Genomic DNA, 18,044 nt, shown 5'->3' with positions numbered 1-18,044 from the left:
GGGAGCTGGTTAACTAAGGGCTTTAATTGTTATTTTTGATGTTCTGGGTGTTTCCATGAGGCTTTGGCGCAAAGCTGTGGACATATTTTAATATAAACTTTGACAAATTCACTGGAGCTAAATAATTAAGTTTTGCAGGGTGCTAGCAGTGGAAGCTGTGAAGAAAGTGCCAAAACAGGGGGTTTTGGTGTATTGCACAGCTCGGGTTTTGCACGGCATGGGCTGCCATGGCTGGTGTCATTTCTCTGAAGGCCAATTTCATCACTAGCACCTGGCACCCTCTTTGACCAGGGTTATTTCATCTTATTTGTCTGAATATACACAAAACCACTGTTTTTCACAAAACCAAAGAACAAAGCCTTGCTGACACCAAAAATGCCCACGTCACCCTGATAACAACCATTATGCAATTATCTGCAGAGAGTGACGATAACTCTGCTTCAAAGGCATGGGAGAAAAGGTTTCGAATTAGGTTCATGAAACAAATTCTTTGGTTTGATGACACCAAAGAACTCATTCAACTCTGCTATAGTGGGTAGAAATAACACACTGACCCTCACGGGCCCTGCTTCAGGCCCATGGGGAGCGCCTAAACCGGCAATGTCCAGTTCGGGATATTTTCCTTATATGTAAATAAGGAAATACACGCTATTAAGAATTTTGGTTAAACTGCACAATTAAAAAAAAATGGGCATTTGTCTGCATGGAAACCACCTGTGGTGTGAGGTCCAGGGCAAAATCACAACTGCCCCGGGTATCTCGAAAAGTGCTGACCAGTGCCGTGGTGCCCAGCTGCTGCCTGCGTAAAACAGCAACTGGTGCCAGTCCAGCAGACCCTGCAGAACCACGAATAGCAACTTTCCAAAGCAGTTGAGCTGGTGCTTTTCGCTGGCACTGAACTCATTCAGCTCCTGTGCAAAGACAGGGTGGCAGAGCGGGTTTCGGATCCCAGGAAAACCTGTGCAAAATCCCACCAGTTCCCATCCGCTCTGCCACCCGGCCTGGCTGCCTGCTGCTGCTTAGGCCTGCACCTTGAAATACTACAGGGCCCTGGATTAAGTCAGCCCTTTCTCGATCAGTTACTGACATTTCCGTGTTCATAGCTCCTGCAGGAGCAATGCTGTCGTCAGGGCTCAGCGCAGCAACTGGATCAGGGACGCGGAGGAAGGCTGCTCATGCTTTGGACGCGCTGGACGAGCAGGACCCACACGCTCCCGTGCCAGGGGAGCGCCTTCTCTCTCTGATACTTTGTCTTAGCAGGACCTCACATTTTCGCATCTTGCTCCAGTGCTCATTCACAAGGCTGACACGTATGGCTGTACCCTGTGTGGCCCCTGCTAATTCATGACAACACTAGTGACTGACAAGAGCTGGCACCTTCCCCATCAACACACACTCTGGGCCAGCATGAGCAGCAAATCTACAGTCGAGGAATCTCTTAAAGTAAACGCTGGAGCGAGTGCTTGTGGCTGTGTCTTGCAAGCACTGTTCAAAAGGCTTGGCTCCTGGGGTTGGAGTATATCATCTCCAGCATGAGCCTCGCTGAAGTTAATATTAATGCCACAAATATTAATGCTACAGCTAACCCAGCCAGCTGCTGCACAAAGCAAAGAGGAGAGTTTATGGCAGAACAGCCCCTGCAGCCTATTAGTTCTCTGCAAGACAGCAGCCTCGTCCTTCCAGATGTGTGCTCTGGCATTCAGCTCCAGAGCGTCTAAGCGCTGTAGAGACGGCAAGCTCTGCACATGCCAAACACGTGTCAGAAACATTTCTGTTTCTGAGCGTCTTGCTCTTGCTACCCATCCCACGCTGTCCCGTGCTGTTCCTGACGCAACCGCAAACAGCAGTGTCGCACACCAGGGTTCTCGCTGTCGGGAATGACATTTTGAAGCCACGCTCCCAGTGCTGAGTCCCAGCTCTGCCCCCAGCCCCTGCACAAGCATGGGCTGATGGTTAAGGCTGTGCTGAGGCTGAGCAGGGGGTGCTGGCCGCAGAGCGCTCCACCTCCCGCCACCCAGGCAGGGATGCGGTGGAGGGGGACCCGGCTCCTCTCGGCGCTGCTTTCCCTGGTTTCCTCACCGTGAGCAAGGGCTGGAGCACACTGCTGGGCACTGGGGTTTTGCGGAGACGTGGGTCTGGGTGCAGCCTGGGCACAGGCCCAAACTGGGAGCCTGCTTTGCTGGGCTGGGCTTACCAGCCGATGAACCATCATCTCCCTGGTTCATAGGTACGCATCAGTCTCTGAGTACGCCACAAACCGTGGGTGGGTTTCTATCTGTCATACACAGGACTAGCAGGACAGATACCAGAACCTTTATACAAGTTAATAAGTTTCAATAAAGAAAGTGTTGCTTAGTTGAAGGGTACAACCATAAAAATGAAACCTTTTTCACTGTATATTTAACAAGAAGTTACAACTTTGGTGGATGCTACCTTTAATTCTCATCCACACAGAAGTAATGGGCTTGCCAAAGCTGCACATTTTCATGCCCTGAATAGGAGTACTTTTTAGAAGGAAAAAAGGCCATCGAGAGAGCGGTGATTGCTGCGTTCCAGCCCACAGGTGTGGCTGCTGCCTCCCCTCTGTGGTAACCTGAACAAATAAGCTCCTTCGGGGAATTAGAGAGCTGAAATATTAGCAGCCACTGGCACCGTCATGGACACAAGTCACAACCCAAAAGAAAGCCATAACCTGACAGAGAGGTTTGTGAGTTTTTATTTTGGGGTGAATTGTATTTCCATGGAAGAGAGACAGTAAGAGTAGCGATGCAGACAGAGAAATTAGCCAGGATGCGACAGAGGCGTAGCGAGTAACGCACTGGAAGTACTAGTGGGGAAAAAAGGTTGAGCAAGAAGAAGTGATTTTTTTTTTTTACATTTGTGTGTGTACAGATAATACATAATTAGACCTCTTGGTGTGTTATATATTAGTCTCTCTGGCGTCACTGTCTGCCCCTAACAGACCAATGTCTCCCACTCTTCCTCTCTTTCCACGGAAAGTCTTAAGTGACATCTACGTAGGTAGAGAACAAATTTTGTTCCACCAAGTTCTGGCACATTAAACCTAACAAATATACAAGAGATGCAAGAGTAGCTAATGCTGTGTGCTCGCTGCCTTTGTGATACATCACTACCAAGGAGAGTGTAGAGGGGGCCAGTCCAGAGCAAAACTATTGTTTGCAATTGCCTTTTCCTTTTGACATTTTCATTGTATGTTCTTTTAGGATTGTAAATCTCCTGCGATGTCTTTACAACACAGCTGCGAAGAGGCAATATCTAAAAGGCTGAGGAAGAAAATGTCCTGCCACCTGGGAGCAGCACTCTTTATCTCCCCAGTAACATTCAGGTGTCTTGGGCTGCTCTGGCTCTCTTCTCTTCCACTCTGATATTTTTCAGTCAATGCATGCTTGATTCTTTTTTTGTTCTTTCCTGAATTGCAGGTAGCTTTGAAAAAACACGCATGAACCAGCCCTGCCAGGTGAAAAATAAAGGCTCCTGATTGCTATCATTATTATTATACCACTAGACATTTTATTAACACTAAAGTGTGACATTTCCCTCCAAAGAAAGGCCTTCTTCTGCCCTTCTGCGTGGCTACTTTATTGAATCCAAACTCCGTTTCCGAGGATCTTCACCTGTTTAAACGCGGCTGTGTTTCTAAAAGCAATTTAACCTTTCATCTTTTACGGATGGATCCTTTTTTAACAAAAATCCTATAGGGCCATTTTTCTCCTCGTCTCCTTGTGATCTCAGTGATATTACGTGATGTAGCTTTTGAAGAAGAAATGCCGAAACAGCAGCTTCACCACCTGCAGCTAATGCAGCAGGAAGACGGAAAAGGCAACCTGGAAAAATCCCTTTTCAACATCTCTCTCACAAGCTCCTGGTAAGAATCCCCCAAACTGACAATGTCTCTGGCATAGAAATGAAGGGCGAGGGCTCAGGAAGGGGAGAATGGCCTGGACATTTTGCCAATGTAAAACCCATCAGCTTGTTTTCCAGCCTCGCCTCCTCTCATTGCATGATGACTCAAGCACCACCCAGCCTTAATTATTTATTTTTGGCAATGGCTGTGTGCTGGCCAAGGTAACACAGTCTCCTGGGATGAAGAAAGTCATTCTGAACACAACCAGTGCCCGGGAGGTGCAGTGTTTAGAGACAGAACTGTTTTCAAGGCACTGTTGGATGATTTTACTGCTTACTTACTGCATGGTTCACATGGGACTCTTGGTTCAATAAAAACCAGACAAACTACAGACACTAGTATGTGTTTTCCTCTACTAAATCCTCTAATCCTCGTTCAGGCCAGAGCGCTCAGAGAAATTCAGCCTCTCTCCATGCCAATACGTGTTTCTCCTTCTCCCTCCTCAGCCCTGGCATCTCTCTGGGGAAGGCAGATCTGTCCTCACAGCAAGCCCAGCGCTCCCCAAGCCCACGCACACCACTCCAGGCAGGGATTTACCACCAGGGACCGCGAAACCGCAGGGCTGCGCTGGCACCAGCTGCAGCAGGTCGCTTTCTCCTCCTCCCGTCTGCCCCAGGAACGAGGCCGAGTGATGGCTGGGAGCCCACGGGGTCTTTGGACAGACCTACTGCAAATGCAGAGCCCTCCACAGAGCCGCTTGCTCCAGCTCTGCCAGCTGCCTCCGCTGCCCAGCCGGGATTACCCAGCACCGCCAGCCGGTGGGGCACAGAGAGCCTGGGGGCTCTGGGAAACGCGTGGCTCCTCCAGCCAGTGCCAGGCACCCTCTCCCCATATGGCCACATTCGGTTCCTTCCCGAGTCCCTGGCCAGGGCGACCAGGGCAGCAGCTGGCTGCCCTGCTCACGTCAGGAGGGACCGTGCGTCCACAGGACCCCAATGACCCTACCCTCTGCCGACCCTACGTTTGCATAGTGTTAGTCCTGTGTTTCCTCACCTAATGGCTCTTGTAGGCTGCACCACTTTTTTCCAACGCAGCTCAATGCACCAGGTCCCCCGGGAGGCCTGAGCGCTGGAACGAGAGACTGAATTGGCTGAGCAACACACACAGGTACTGCCGCGGCCACGACGAGGTCCTCCACGCCTGCAGACTTAGGCCACAGGCTCACGAATGGCAGCCGGGGCGAGGAGGACAGTCAGAGATCTCTGCGAGCAAGCCCTATCATGAAAAAAACCATACCCTCGTTCTCCTGAGTCGCTGAGAAGTTTTAGGAGGTTTTCAGGGAATTTTGAACCCGTGACAAGTAGAGAACTTGGATCTTTTCTTTATGAGGTCTCTGGATCTCTAATGGGAGGATTGTCTGACGACTACAGGTGGGGACTGTTGAGTGCTGCAAATGGAAGCTTCCCCCTTGGCGTGGGCAGCTGTCCCTGAGCAGGAGCAGTGCTCGCTGACCCTGAAGACAAGTTATTTTGCAGATCTTCTGCTCCTTTCCCTCTCCCCTTCCCTGTCCCTCTGCATATCGGGTGTCAGTCTTTAGTTTTGGAACTTTTGCTTCAGTAAAGCTTCTCCCAGTCACACCTGTGAACATCCTCTTGCTCTGGAAGATGCTATTGTGCATTTCACCCACAAATGAAAGACTGTGAAGTCTCACAGATGTGCCATCTCTAAGCTGTAGTTAAAATCTACATTTATCTGTAATTTGCTTTATAAACCACATTAATAAAAATAATTAAAGCCACATAGCCAGAGCATCCACCAGCCAAAGAGACATCATTAACATTCCCTGCACCTGAATAACAAGCAAGGAAAAACAACATGGGGATTTAGAGTTCAACTTGCAAAAGATAACACCACGCATTAGAAGCGAATGAGCCTCCCAATGGGAGCAGCACTAGAGAATGGAAAGAAAATAAAGTAGGGCAGTGTGCCAAATTCAGGAGGTTTAAAAAAAAAAAGCAGCACAGCCATCACAAAAGAATCCCCGTTTCAGCCCAGCATGGGAGGAAGTATGAACTGAAACCCAACGAGGATTTCCATGTTACTGTCTTAATTTGTAAAGGCTTTGAAAAATAACACAATGCTGAGCTGGTCTTTCTTTTTTGGGAAGAGGGGAGAGGGTCAAAGGGAACTGTATTGGTTATCAAATAATGACAGAAAAAGCTATTCTCTCTGGCTCTCCTAAACTCCCAAGTGACTTGAAGGGACACAAAACACATCCAAAGGAACCCTTGCACAGGAAGGCAAAGCAAAGCCTGCACCTTTCTCCAGCATGCTGCTCTTGTGTGGCTGTTCCCGGCCTCCTCGCTGCGCGCTGGCACGCAGCAGCTGTCCCCTGGAGGGACGGGACCTGCACCTTGAAACGGAGACCGATGCTTCTCCTCAGGCAGGACGGCAAGCTTTGGCGACTGTAAAGCATGTGGCAATAATGGCAGGATCAGATCTTGTGCGTTCAGCGACCCTTCTGGACACACACCACCACGAAGCACTCACACCTGACCGTTACTGGCCCAGGCTGGAGGGAGTTTATGCTAAAAACGCCCGCAGGTACTGGACACAGAGCCTTTTTGTCCATATTGTTGGGGGATGCCACATTCATATCTAACTTTTCCTTTGCCTCCTGTTTTCAGACCTGTTCAGGATTTTTGCTTTTTCCCATTCTTATTCTGACAATTTTAATTGTATAAACCCAGCTTTTCACCTTTTGTTGCTCAATGGATGTAGGAGAAGGCGAAATGCAGGTAGAGCACCACAAAAGCAAAAGGCAGGTGAGCTTTGAAGGAAAAGGGATCTAGGAAAGGGACAAAAAGGAGCATAGAAATGGAGGGTTGATCTCTGTTGTACTGACAGCATGTAGTAAGCCAAGCAACAGCTACTGTACCTTAACTAGGCAACCGGTAGAAAATCAGACCTTCCCTGTGATCAATAGGATAACGGTGAGAGTTTGATTAGCCTTGGAAAATTACAATAAGGAGAGAACTTTTTCTCTCCATGGGCTGGGTGATTTCCCTGTGAAAGTTTTTACAAGAATGAGGCTGCATATAATGCGTCTTGTTAACCCAAATTACATGCACTCGAATTCCCTCTCTTTCCCCAAAGAAATCAGAGAAGAAATCAGGCGTGAAATGGCATGTGGGTGGGGCTGAGCTGAGCAAGCACTACACTTGTAATTAAAGGAGACTCGCTGAGCCCCCACTTCGCAGAGCCTCTCAGTTTTTCTGCTGGGCCCTGCTGGCTCCCCAGAAACACGGGGATATACTACTTGTATACAGATGTTACGTGCTCTGTGCAAGAGAAAGCATGCTGCAGGAAAGGGGGCTGCCTCTTGCCTTTCTCTAGGTCAGGAAACCCTCAGACCTAAACTTCATGCTGCAGCCCCAGAGCAGAGTTGCCTGCTAGAAATGGGTCTTCTACTCATTTGTCAAGTCCACTTTTTAATATCTCGAACAGAAAGGCTTCTGTCCTATTCACTAGGGACAACTGCACAGGGTGGTGCGTTGCAATTTAATTTTTCTAATCGTGTTCATAGTTTCTGCTACCAGATAACGTCAGCAACTTCTTCACCAGACGCGCTGGGAGCCCCTTCTGTCCTGTCCTCTCTGAGTGTGAGCCCACGCTCTGTTGTGCGGCTCTGTTTGCCCTGGCTGGGTGAAATTCCTGAGCCGGCCGCTGTTAGTGGGACAGCACGTGTGACACTGCTTTACAGCATGTCACGTTTGCTGAGTGTCGTTGATCAGGAGGCTTGAGAGTCTTTGGAGCCTTTATGTGGCTTAATATTGCGGTGAGTTTACAGTCTGCTCCTATGAAGTTTTGCAGGAGGCTTTGCAAGCTACGGCAGAGGCGTTACGGAGGCCATCGCTGTGCGTGGTGTGACACAGAGCCAGGCAGACTGCCTCCCACAAGCCTCTCTATCACCTTGCCACGTTCAGAACTTCCCTTCATTTTTTTTCTCTCTCACAACCTTGTGCAACGAGGCTGCAAAAGCAACTGCGATGTGCAGAGAGCCAAATCCTAGCCTAGCTGTTTATGGAGACACAGAGGCATTTTCAGCTGAGGGAGGTCCCTGCAAAGCAGAGAGGGCTTGCACACTCTTTTTTAGCCCTGGTGAAGGAGTGATGACCCTTTCCTAAATCCTTCTGCTCCAAAACGCGTCCTCCCCTGCCAAGCACATGCACTGTGTGGGCTGCCCTCCCCTGCTTACCATTCCGCGTGCTGAGAGCCTGGCCCGGTGGGTTTGCAGCCCCTGGGCCGGGGCCAAGGAAAGTGGGACCGGCCTCGCGTCCTGGGGAGAGAGCGCCAAGGAACGGGCTCTCCTCTGAATAGCGGCTGGCCGCTTCTTTGCTAACGGGATGTGTTTCTGAAGTTACATTTCTCAGAGGTGCTGATTTGTCCTGGGCTGTAATGGGGGGCAAAACCTGCGGATGCAGTAGTACAGAAGAGGGGCAGCCAGCACCTGGAGAAATCCAAGAGACTCAGCCCTACTCAGAACCCCTTTGGGGACCAGGGATGGAGATAGGAGGCCATACCAGCAATGCCATGCTACTCCCGTGCCCGCAGGCTCTTCGGGGATTGTGCACTGAGCACTGAGTGCTCAGGAGGAGCTTGTGTGAGTTTGTTGTCAGAGCTTGTTTCCTACCTGCAGGTACGCCATGCCAACCCAGCCCAGTCCCCAGGCCAAGCCCAGCGAAGGCACCCCTTTGGCACTGCGTTGGTGCTCTTGTCTGAAACGCCTGATTTGATGCAGTTTATGATAGCGTCTGAAACGCCTGATTTGATGCAGTTTATGATAGCTTGAACAGCAATCTTGTGCACATGGGAACCGTAATTCCCAATCCCTGGCATAAAATCCATAGGAATGGAGTCCCTGTTTCCCAGACAGCACAGAAAATTGTGTATTAGGTTGCTACTATTATTAACAGCAGCAGTAGAAACACTAATAATGTAAATACTAATAATTTGCATGGTAGCAGTGCCAAGAGCCTCTGTCTCACAGTGGGTCCAGCTGTGCCAGGTGCCAAAGTGCGTACAATACCCAGAAGACTTCACAATCCAAAGACACTCAACAAAACGTAGGTGAAAGGAGCGCTTCAGCCCCACTTTTACAGCTGAAGACTGAGCTACTGGTGGAATTTAATGGCAAGATGGATGTTTGGTTATGAAAAAAGATGTTGTGACACTTCCCCTAACTTCTGCTTTGCTGTACGTTTCCCTCTGCAGGTGTAGAGACCTGCCATTGCTTCCAGGCTTGCGCTCCTCCGGCTCACTGGCCCTGGTTGTCCTTGGAGCCCACTGCCTCCTTCTCGGCTTGGGTCTCTGTTTCTTCTCTGCTGCTGGCGTGTTGGCACCCTGCCTGCTGGGGCTCCTTGCTTCTCGGGGCTCCCCTTAGTTTCTGGCTTTGTTTTTGTCGGTGAAGCATACGGTACGGCGCCAGTGGTCCTGGTGATGCAAGGGAAGGCTGCAATTGCAATAATGAGCCGAGTAAGAAGGCCCCAGGGGGAGCAAGCTGGGACTACATGCTCACGGTGCTGCCTTCCTCCAGGGAGCAGGGACAAGGGAAAGAAACAAAGGAGACTAAGTGAGGAGAGGCAAGCAGGTGGCACCGGGGAGGCGGCAGGTGGAGGCAAGACAGCAGCACACAAAAGATGAAAAGAGGAGCGTAAGGAGAATTTGAAGCTGAAGAGATGCTCGATCTGGGACAAGGGAATGCCGAAGAAGGAGCCACGTTTTAGGCCTTTGCAACAATAGCTTGTGAGGAGGTCTGCTTAAGAGAGGATCAGCTCTCCTCCTTGACTGACAGCTGCTAAATGCGTCAGTAGCTCAGAAGGAGATGTTTTCAGTGCATGCACCTCAGGCTGCCTCTGCCGATCCGCTGCCTCAGGTCAGGTGTCTTTTACACACTATAAAACAGCAGCATCTTCAACAGTTCCTGAGAATCTCCCCTCCTCTGCAGTCATCAAAATGCACTCCTCATTCACAGCCTCCTTCCGACACTGGGAATATCTCAACCCTTAGCAACAGGTGATGACAGGGCATGACATGTTGTATCAGTGTTTCAGTCTCTAGAAGATTAAGGTTAGATTTCTCCCACTTTTGCATTAATGTCCTGTGAGATGCACAGGGCTCAGCTTGCAAGCAAAGTATTGTGTTTCCTACACGCAGATGTACGGCTGAGCTCTGCAAAAACACAGCTAATATATTGGTAATCCTTTTATCATTTTTTTTTTAATTCAGAAAACCTTTCCTTGGGGCCAACTTAATGTAATGCTTTGGCAATCCAGATGCCACGTCAAGAACGCATAAAATTAAACTCATTTTTCATTAGTGCCCCCCATAAACAGCAGAGATGGCCTTGTGGAAAACACGGGCCAAGCTGCATTTTTTTAAAAGATACTGTGTGCAGCTGAGTTTGCTACAGGCTGGAATTTGGGACTGACGGTCCCGTCTGGTTTAGTTTGGTGAGGAAACTGTCGAGGCTTTTTGGCTTTGCCTGCCCTGCACAGCGGGAGCTGGCGGGGGGTTGCCCGGCCAGCTCCACCTGCCCCTGCCCAAGGCCGAGCCCGGGCTGGCTGCTGGCAGGGCGCTGGGGCTGCCAGGGCAGCCCTCGCGGGGTAATGCTCTTTGGCTACTCAACAAAGCTGATCAGGGAGTCACCTAATAAAAACCCTGGAATTATGTGTTGGAGACCAGTGCGTTTAGTCTTGATCTGTGTCCAAAAGCAGTGAGAACAAACCAGAGGGGCTCTGATGTTATTTAGGTATTTACTCCTTGTTCTTACTACGTCCAAATATTCTCGGAAACTGTTAAGAAATCTGAGCATCGGCTTGCTTCCAGGTACTGTGCCTCTGTGGAAAGGCGGACTGTTAGCCCAAAACTGGAGCTCTGGGGAAGGCTATGCTTCAGTAGGGGGAGAATCTGGAGGTTTAGCATTAATCCAAAGAAATTGCTGCAGCTGGGCTACATTAGTCCATTTTTGCAAATTAATAGAAATGTAGGGATGGACAGGTTTGGCACACGGGACCCAAATGGGGCAGTTTTGTGTGTGTCCAACCAAGGGAGCTTTCCCAGAGACAGCTACATACGCACACGCCGCATTCCCGAGCATCACAGATCACGTACTATACAACTGCCAGTCTTTCAGCCTCCCCAATGAATCCTCTTAACTGGATCATTAACAGTGATCAGCTATGCAAACGGCAAAAGAGGTAACCAGTTATTAACAGAGGACTCTTTTATTGTTTCTAAAAATATGCCTGTGCAGCTAGGTGTTTTCTTGTTCTCTGTGCACACATTAAAGAGAAACTGCAGAGCAATAAACGTTAGTATTTAAAAACACCCAACTTAAGAAGGGCACATTCACTATAACTTTCCTCTTTATGGAGGAATAACAAAGGATCCCTAAGCTTCTATGGTTCTACAGAGACTATAAAACGATTGTGAGTTTAACTGAATCTTTCCTGGGTTTGAAGGTATAAGATTAGTGTATATCAAGGGAATATGCTTTGTTAATACTTGAGGTTGAGTCCAGCTGCATTTTTCCTGCATTTTATGGCATCTGTTTTTGTCACTTTCAACAGTTAGGTAACACACCAAGATAAGAAACATAGCCAAAATTAACTCTGTAAAATGAGCGATTGGGTTTACAGCTTCCCATTACAGGCTTTGTAGGACTGGAAACTCGGGCAGCCAGAAACGTGCGGCGCTACTGCAGTAAGTGACATCTTTCCTTGTTAATTATTCATACATAACAACAGATCTACTGCTCAGTAAATACATTTAATGAAGAGAGCCAGCTTACAGTAGCAAAGAGCAGTTTTGGGTACAAAGGCAGCACGTGTGATAGCCTGGGTTTGTCTCCTTCGAATTTCTGAGAGAAAGCTCGGAAGCATGAAAGAAAACGCTAAGCCCTGCGACATACTGTTGCCATCTTTTGCCTTCTATTAACAACAAGGGCTGGGATGCTGAGCAGTTGGTAAATATTGAATGTTTAAGCATTGTTACACACGCTGTAGATTGTTTTCTCCCTGACCTGGGCAGCATGAATCTGAAATCGTTCCTCAAACCAAAGCCTTACGGGTGGCCAGGGATGGCGTCACCTCTAACACGGTAACTTCTCCTTATCCCGGCAATCCTGCGCTCCTGACCTCTGGGCCCAGCGCTCTTCCCAAACACTCTTACGGTGATTTTTATACAGAAACGTATCTTTACCTTCTTTCAGTTGTAAAGCTCCTAGGACTCTTACTGTCTCTCAGGGAAGGAGAAAGGATAGACTTCCCATGCTCTCAGCCTTACCTGTTTTGACTGTGTTTAGTTTTCCACATCCCTGCTTCACAGGCCCATGCTTTCTCATCTGCAGTTACCAAATAAGATGATCTAGTGTCTCCTTCCTGGGAAAGGAAGATTTCCTTCAGTACCATCCACTATAAATTCCTCTGAGTTTGTTGCAAGCGATAGATTTATGCATTCTCGCTTATCTTGCAAATCCCTAAATGGACACGCAATAGTTCCTGGTTTCCGTTTTCCAAAATAACGTACGTCAGGGCCTCCTGCCTTCAGCACAGCTTGGGCAAGCAGCAGTTCGGACTCGGCAGGTGAGACCAGAGGTACACACACGGCCACATTCGTCTGCTGCACTTTCATTGTCTCATGGCTTCCCCTGTGAAATGTAATGACTTCCACTTCGCAGTTACACACATTTTGCACTAGTTTGGCACTGTTCACTCAGGAACTTCAAAGCACTTTCTGTAAATAAAGTGAAGTAACCTCTGGACAGCCTGCCTGTGCCGGCTGCAAGGTAACCTAGTGTCCGGTGGGAACAGGAGGCAGGAGTCCTGCCTTGGTCTCTGCCCCAACCAACAGACGGGAAGAGAAGGAACAGAAATATCTGGAGTCCTGCCAGAAACACATTCTTCCTTTTAATACCTGGCATCACCTCCAATATTACTGTGGAATTAAAATGGATTATATTTTTATGCAGATCTTGTAAAATGGAAAAGCAGCCTAGCCTTCAGTCTTTTCTAAGCCAGCTGATAAGGATGGTATCTGCGTGTAAGTGGCAGCAACACACCTTACACTCCAAACTCGGATCCCCAGGAACCCGAGCTGTTTTGTGGGGAGAAAGTAGTTCTACAAATAGCTGTCAGTGTCTTTTCTGAGACTCCTCTTTTGTGCTGGAACAGCCAGAAGGGACTCTGGAGGATCCTGTCAGTGCCAGTGGGTGTTGGTGTGCAGAAGCTATAACCTCTGGGACAAAACAGAAAGACAGAAAAAGAGAGTATGAACACAAAACATGACTAGGAACTGCCTGCACTTGGGGAGCCAAAGAGTAAAGAATCACAGAAAAGAGCATTGTATAGCTTTTGTATTAATCTAAAATGGATTCCTGAATTCTGTAGGCACAATAGGAGTAGAACTGGAAAAGACATAAAGATAAATGAAGGCCACAAATGGCCTTCATTACATTAAAAAAGGCTTTCAGAGTGTGTGTGGTTAGGCTTATTTCTGTAACATAAATGACACTGGCTGCAGTGTAACTTCTGCTGTCATTTAGTATGTTGGGTGAAGTGTTAGGAGTCAATGCCAAGTGTATATGAAATGGAGACGGTCTGGGTCTGTATTAATTAGGGTTGACTGAAAGAGATGGTAGGAACATCCATGATTGATTGATTTCTTGAAGCATAATATCAGCTCCAAAAGGCATCAGCAGCTGGCCGGGGCAGCAGCCCGTTCCAAGAATTCTTTTACGAACCCTGCCCAGATGAAAGTGAGCGCTGCAGACAGCGCTGGAGGGGAAGAGCCTCCTTTCAAAGAGCAGTGCAAGCTCACGGGTACGAAACATCTTATCTCCCGAGTCCATGGGTAGCTCACGCTTCTCTGCCGGCTTCTCCAGAAACGGTCAGATCATACAGTAACAAAAATGGATATAAAAGCTTTTGAGCTACTTCTAAGGGATCTGTGCATGTGAACTAATAAAGGCAAGTCTATGGTCAGCGGGGTTAAATCCGCTAGACAACAGTCTGCAGCTCCGGTAGAAAACATTCAGGGGATCTACAGCTGAAAAAGCTAAAACTGCCTGTCTAGAATAATCACTAAAACAATGACAAATAAAGTGGTGTTCTGCCTCAAAAAGTTTCATACAACCATTAACAAATTCCCGGAACCTCTGGGTGCAAGAGATGAGATGTCTTTGGGGACTCAGTCCGGGCAATGCCATCTCTTTACCCTCTTATCTGTCTGCGGGTGACAGACCTGACCTTTCAGAAATTGTTCTTCCCTGCGTTCACAGAATCCTTGCCCAGACTAGCTTGGCAGCGGTTCCTTGCTCAATCACAGCCTGCAAAGCCACATTACAGAGTATCTATCATCTCCTTTGTTAGTCTTCATTTCTAGAAGAAGGACAGCAAAAAATGAGTGATCAAACATGTGGAAATGATGTGAGAAGGCAAATGAAATAGTTAGTGGAAAAGCAATTTCTGGAGGCTGGAGGCTGTAATCAGAAAAAACAGCTGAAATCTGTCCACGCTGATCTCACATCTGCACTTCCCACGTGCCAGGGTTAAGCAGATGGACTGCATCGCTGTCTGTGATGTTAGTTAGGCAAAAAGCTGGTCTGAACAATATTTGAAGGTGTGACATGCTACGGTGGAGCTACCAGAGCCGTTGGGTAGCTCCAGAGGCACAATGACTGCCTGGGCCAGAGGCATTCCGCCAAACAGGGTATACCGCAGCTGCCAAACTTAGCCTGTAAATTCACCAAGAGCAGAGCTGATAAGAACATAAATATGCCTCTTGGACTCATTTCTTCCTTTAGTCGTTAAGGAGAGCCAGTAAGATCTGTCAGATCTATACATGGAGAGCCACTGGGAGAATTTGGGGTTTTAGCTCTGTGTAGGGAAGAAATTGTCTCTAGCTGTCTGGTAAAGGTTTCAGCCAACACAAATAATGCATGGATTAGAGCTCCTTAGCATTGTTCCTCTTTATTGGGCCAATATGCTCATGGAAATTCAAACCCCTTTGGTAGGAACACTTTAAATTACCAAAGCATGAGTATCATCTCACTGTTTTCAAATAGTAACCAAGGAACATTAAATTACACAGTAATTACTGTGCAGTGGATGGATAATGACCTGCATCGTTCTGTGTCATTGCAAGAAAAATGCATGGCTATTTCTGTGTTTGCAGTGCTGCAAACTCATTGTGATTTCCTAACGCTAATTACCCAGTAATCTGTATGCACCTGGAAAAAGTCATTGCTGACATTTATCAGTTAAACTAGGTCACCATAGAATTGCACAACACTTTCCAAATATTTGTGTCCCTCTTCTTTTAGCTATTACTTTTTTTTTTTCCATAGGTACTGGGATAAACTATGCAGTGGCCAGAATAGGTTTCTCTCTTTAATGAAAAGTTTAATTATTTCTTTTTTTCTAGAGGTTGTTGCAAAAATTTAGCTTTCGGTTAAGCACCATGCCATGGTTTAACCCCAGCTGGCAACTAGGCCCCAGGCAGCCGCTCGCTCGCTCCCCCCTGGTGGGATGGGGGAGAGAATTGGAAGGGTAAAAGTGGGAAAACTCGTGGGTTGAGATAAAGACAGTTTAGTAGGTAAAGCAAAAGCCACGCACGCAAGCAAAGCAAACCAAGGAATTTGTTCCCTCCTTCCCATGGGCAGGCGGGTACTCAGCCATCCCCAGGAAAGCAGGGCTCCATCACACGTAACGGTGACTTGGGAAGGCAAACGCCATCGCTCCGAACGTCCCCCCTTCCTCCTCCTTCCCCAGCTTTACACGCCGAGCATGACGCCATACGGTGTGGGACAGCCCGGGGGGCAGCTGGGGGCAGCTGTCCCGGCCATGTCCCCTCCCAGCGCCTTGTGCCCCCAGCCTGCTCGCTGCTGGGGTGGGTGAGGAGCAGAAAAGGCCTGGACTCAGTGTCAGCGCTGCTCAGCAGGGACCAGAACGTCCCTGGGTTATCAACGCTGTTTTCCGCACAAATCCAAACCACAGCCCCATACCAGCTACTGTGAAGAAAATTAACTCTATCCCAGCAAAAAGCAGCACATGCTGGATTTTACAGTCTAATAAATTGATATAATGCCATGTAAACAAGCTGTGTAAATATATGTGCAGAGCTGTGCCTTTTACAGGGATTTTTTGTAACAAAAGAAGAACTTCCACAGAAGTGGTATTCTCAGGAAATAATTATAATTTGCACAGTGTTATGCATTAGCATGCTAAATGGTATTGCTAGGTCTGAATTTACTGCCAGCAGGTTGCATATTTTAAGTACTGTGCTTTGCTCAAAACAAAAACCCCAAAATATTTACTGACCTTTGTTGCTACAGAAATCCAGTTGTTAGGCCAGAAAGAACTGCTGACATCATATTAATCTGATCAGAAATCCACTAAATGCCCAGGATATCTTTTTATCTAGTCCTTGAAAAAAAATTGTCAAATCGATAGATGTCATTCATGGCCCTGATCCAGCACAACTCTATTTTTACCAGGCTGAATGGTGAGAAGAAACACATGTTTAATTAGTATAAAAGGTTAGGGGGAAGAGTACAATTGTAGCAGAAGTGGTAGTAAGATACATTTCTATCTGTTAGGCCTGTCAGTATTTGCTGCTTCAGTGGAAATAATTTTTGAGGCTGGGTTCTCTCTCCCTCAGCATGGAAAACTTGCATGCTGGAAGTAATTCATTTGGCTTGTCCGCTCACCGCCGCGCGGGGCCAGCGTCAATTCCCGTGACAAAACCTGGGCACAACGCTGTGACGGTGCGAGTCTTACGTTGACTGCACGTCACCCCACGTGGAGAGTGAAAGCTCCCTATAAAACAGTCAAAAGTGCAACTAAATCCAGCTGAAGATTTAGGCATTTCTATAACTGCCATTTCTCCTCTGATGCTTTTTTAACTACGTATAGTAATATATGATGACTGACGCAACTCAATTCTTACTCCCTTTCACGGCACAAGGACAAAGCTAGCTTCAGTAAAAGAACCTAAAACTGTCTCTGTAACACCCCAAATGCCAAAAGACTAACTTTGTGCATAGCTTACAAAATAAGAAATGTTAGCAAAATGAGACATGGATGTTGATTACAATTATAAATTATTACAATTAATTGCAATTATACATTATTAGTGTCTCTGCCGTCCCCCGGAAGGTCAGCTTGCTTACTGAACGTTTTCAGGCGAGTTTACCACATCAAGCACACGGAGGCTGTGAAGATGCCTTCCTAGCAGCAGGAGGAGAGGATAAACGCTTCATTAGCAGCATATTTACTTGCAGAAGGCATCCCTCCGCTATTCAGTGCAGCCATCTTTCCTCCATTGACTTTTCAGACAAATTACTGATAACTCACCTAATGTTATGACAGAGTCAAACTTGATTCTTCACTTTCCACATCATTTTAAGCATCCCAGCTAAAGCCTGCAATGAATTAAAGACCGTCTCTCCGCTTACAGAAGTGAAAACATGAGTGCTCAGAGTCCAGCCGCTTTGCTGCTCATCTTCATAACCAGGGCAGCTTCCTGTGTGTCAAAAATATGTCCTCTTTATTTCCCTTTAAAGTGATTTGCCAGTCCTAAGATACCCTTAAAACACATTTTTATTCACTGTAGATCAAGAATCTTATTCCTTTGCTTCTCTTTAATTAGAATGAGAGCAGACCCCGATCCATACAGGCCCTGCTGCCTGCACGGGTAGTGTACCAGCGACTCTGAGCAGCCTTACGTGCAATGTATGGGAGGGTGCGATGTTTGTGCTTTGCGATACTTAGCTTTTTAAGCAAAGATACTGCAGACGCAGACAAAATAATTTAAGTATGGGATTAAGCAGAGTTTTAATCAACTCACAGGACAAGACAAAAAGGACTTGAAGGTCTGGAAAGGGAGGTGTAATATTATAACCTGGGAAAGCAGAAATGCAGATAGCTGGCAACTGCATAATTGTATGCACCAAAACGCGGATGCAAGAAGCATTTCACACCCATCCAAGCCCTGGCCGCTAATGTGAATTGGACGTGTTGCGCATATATTTCACCTGTAGCCTTTTCAAATGCGGGCCAAAGTGATCTCAGAAATGCATAGGCCATTCATTTTACAGATCATTATTTTAGCTACAGAT

This window comes from Nipponia nippon, unplaced genomic scaffold (assembly GCF_047370975.1).
Source record: "Nipponia nippon isolate SJK-2023a ecotype South Korea unplaced genomic scaffold, ASM4737097v1 scaffold_16, whole genome shotgun sequence".
NCBI classification, from domain to species: domain Eukaryota; kingdom Metazoa; phylum Chordata; class Aves; order Pelecaniformes; family Threskiornithidae; genus Nipponia; species Nipponia nippon.
Note: the sequence above shows the minus strand (reverse complement) of the source record.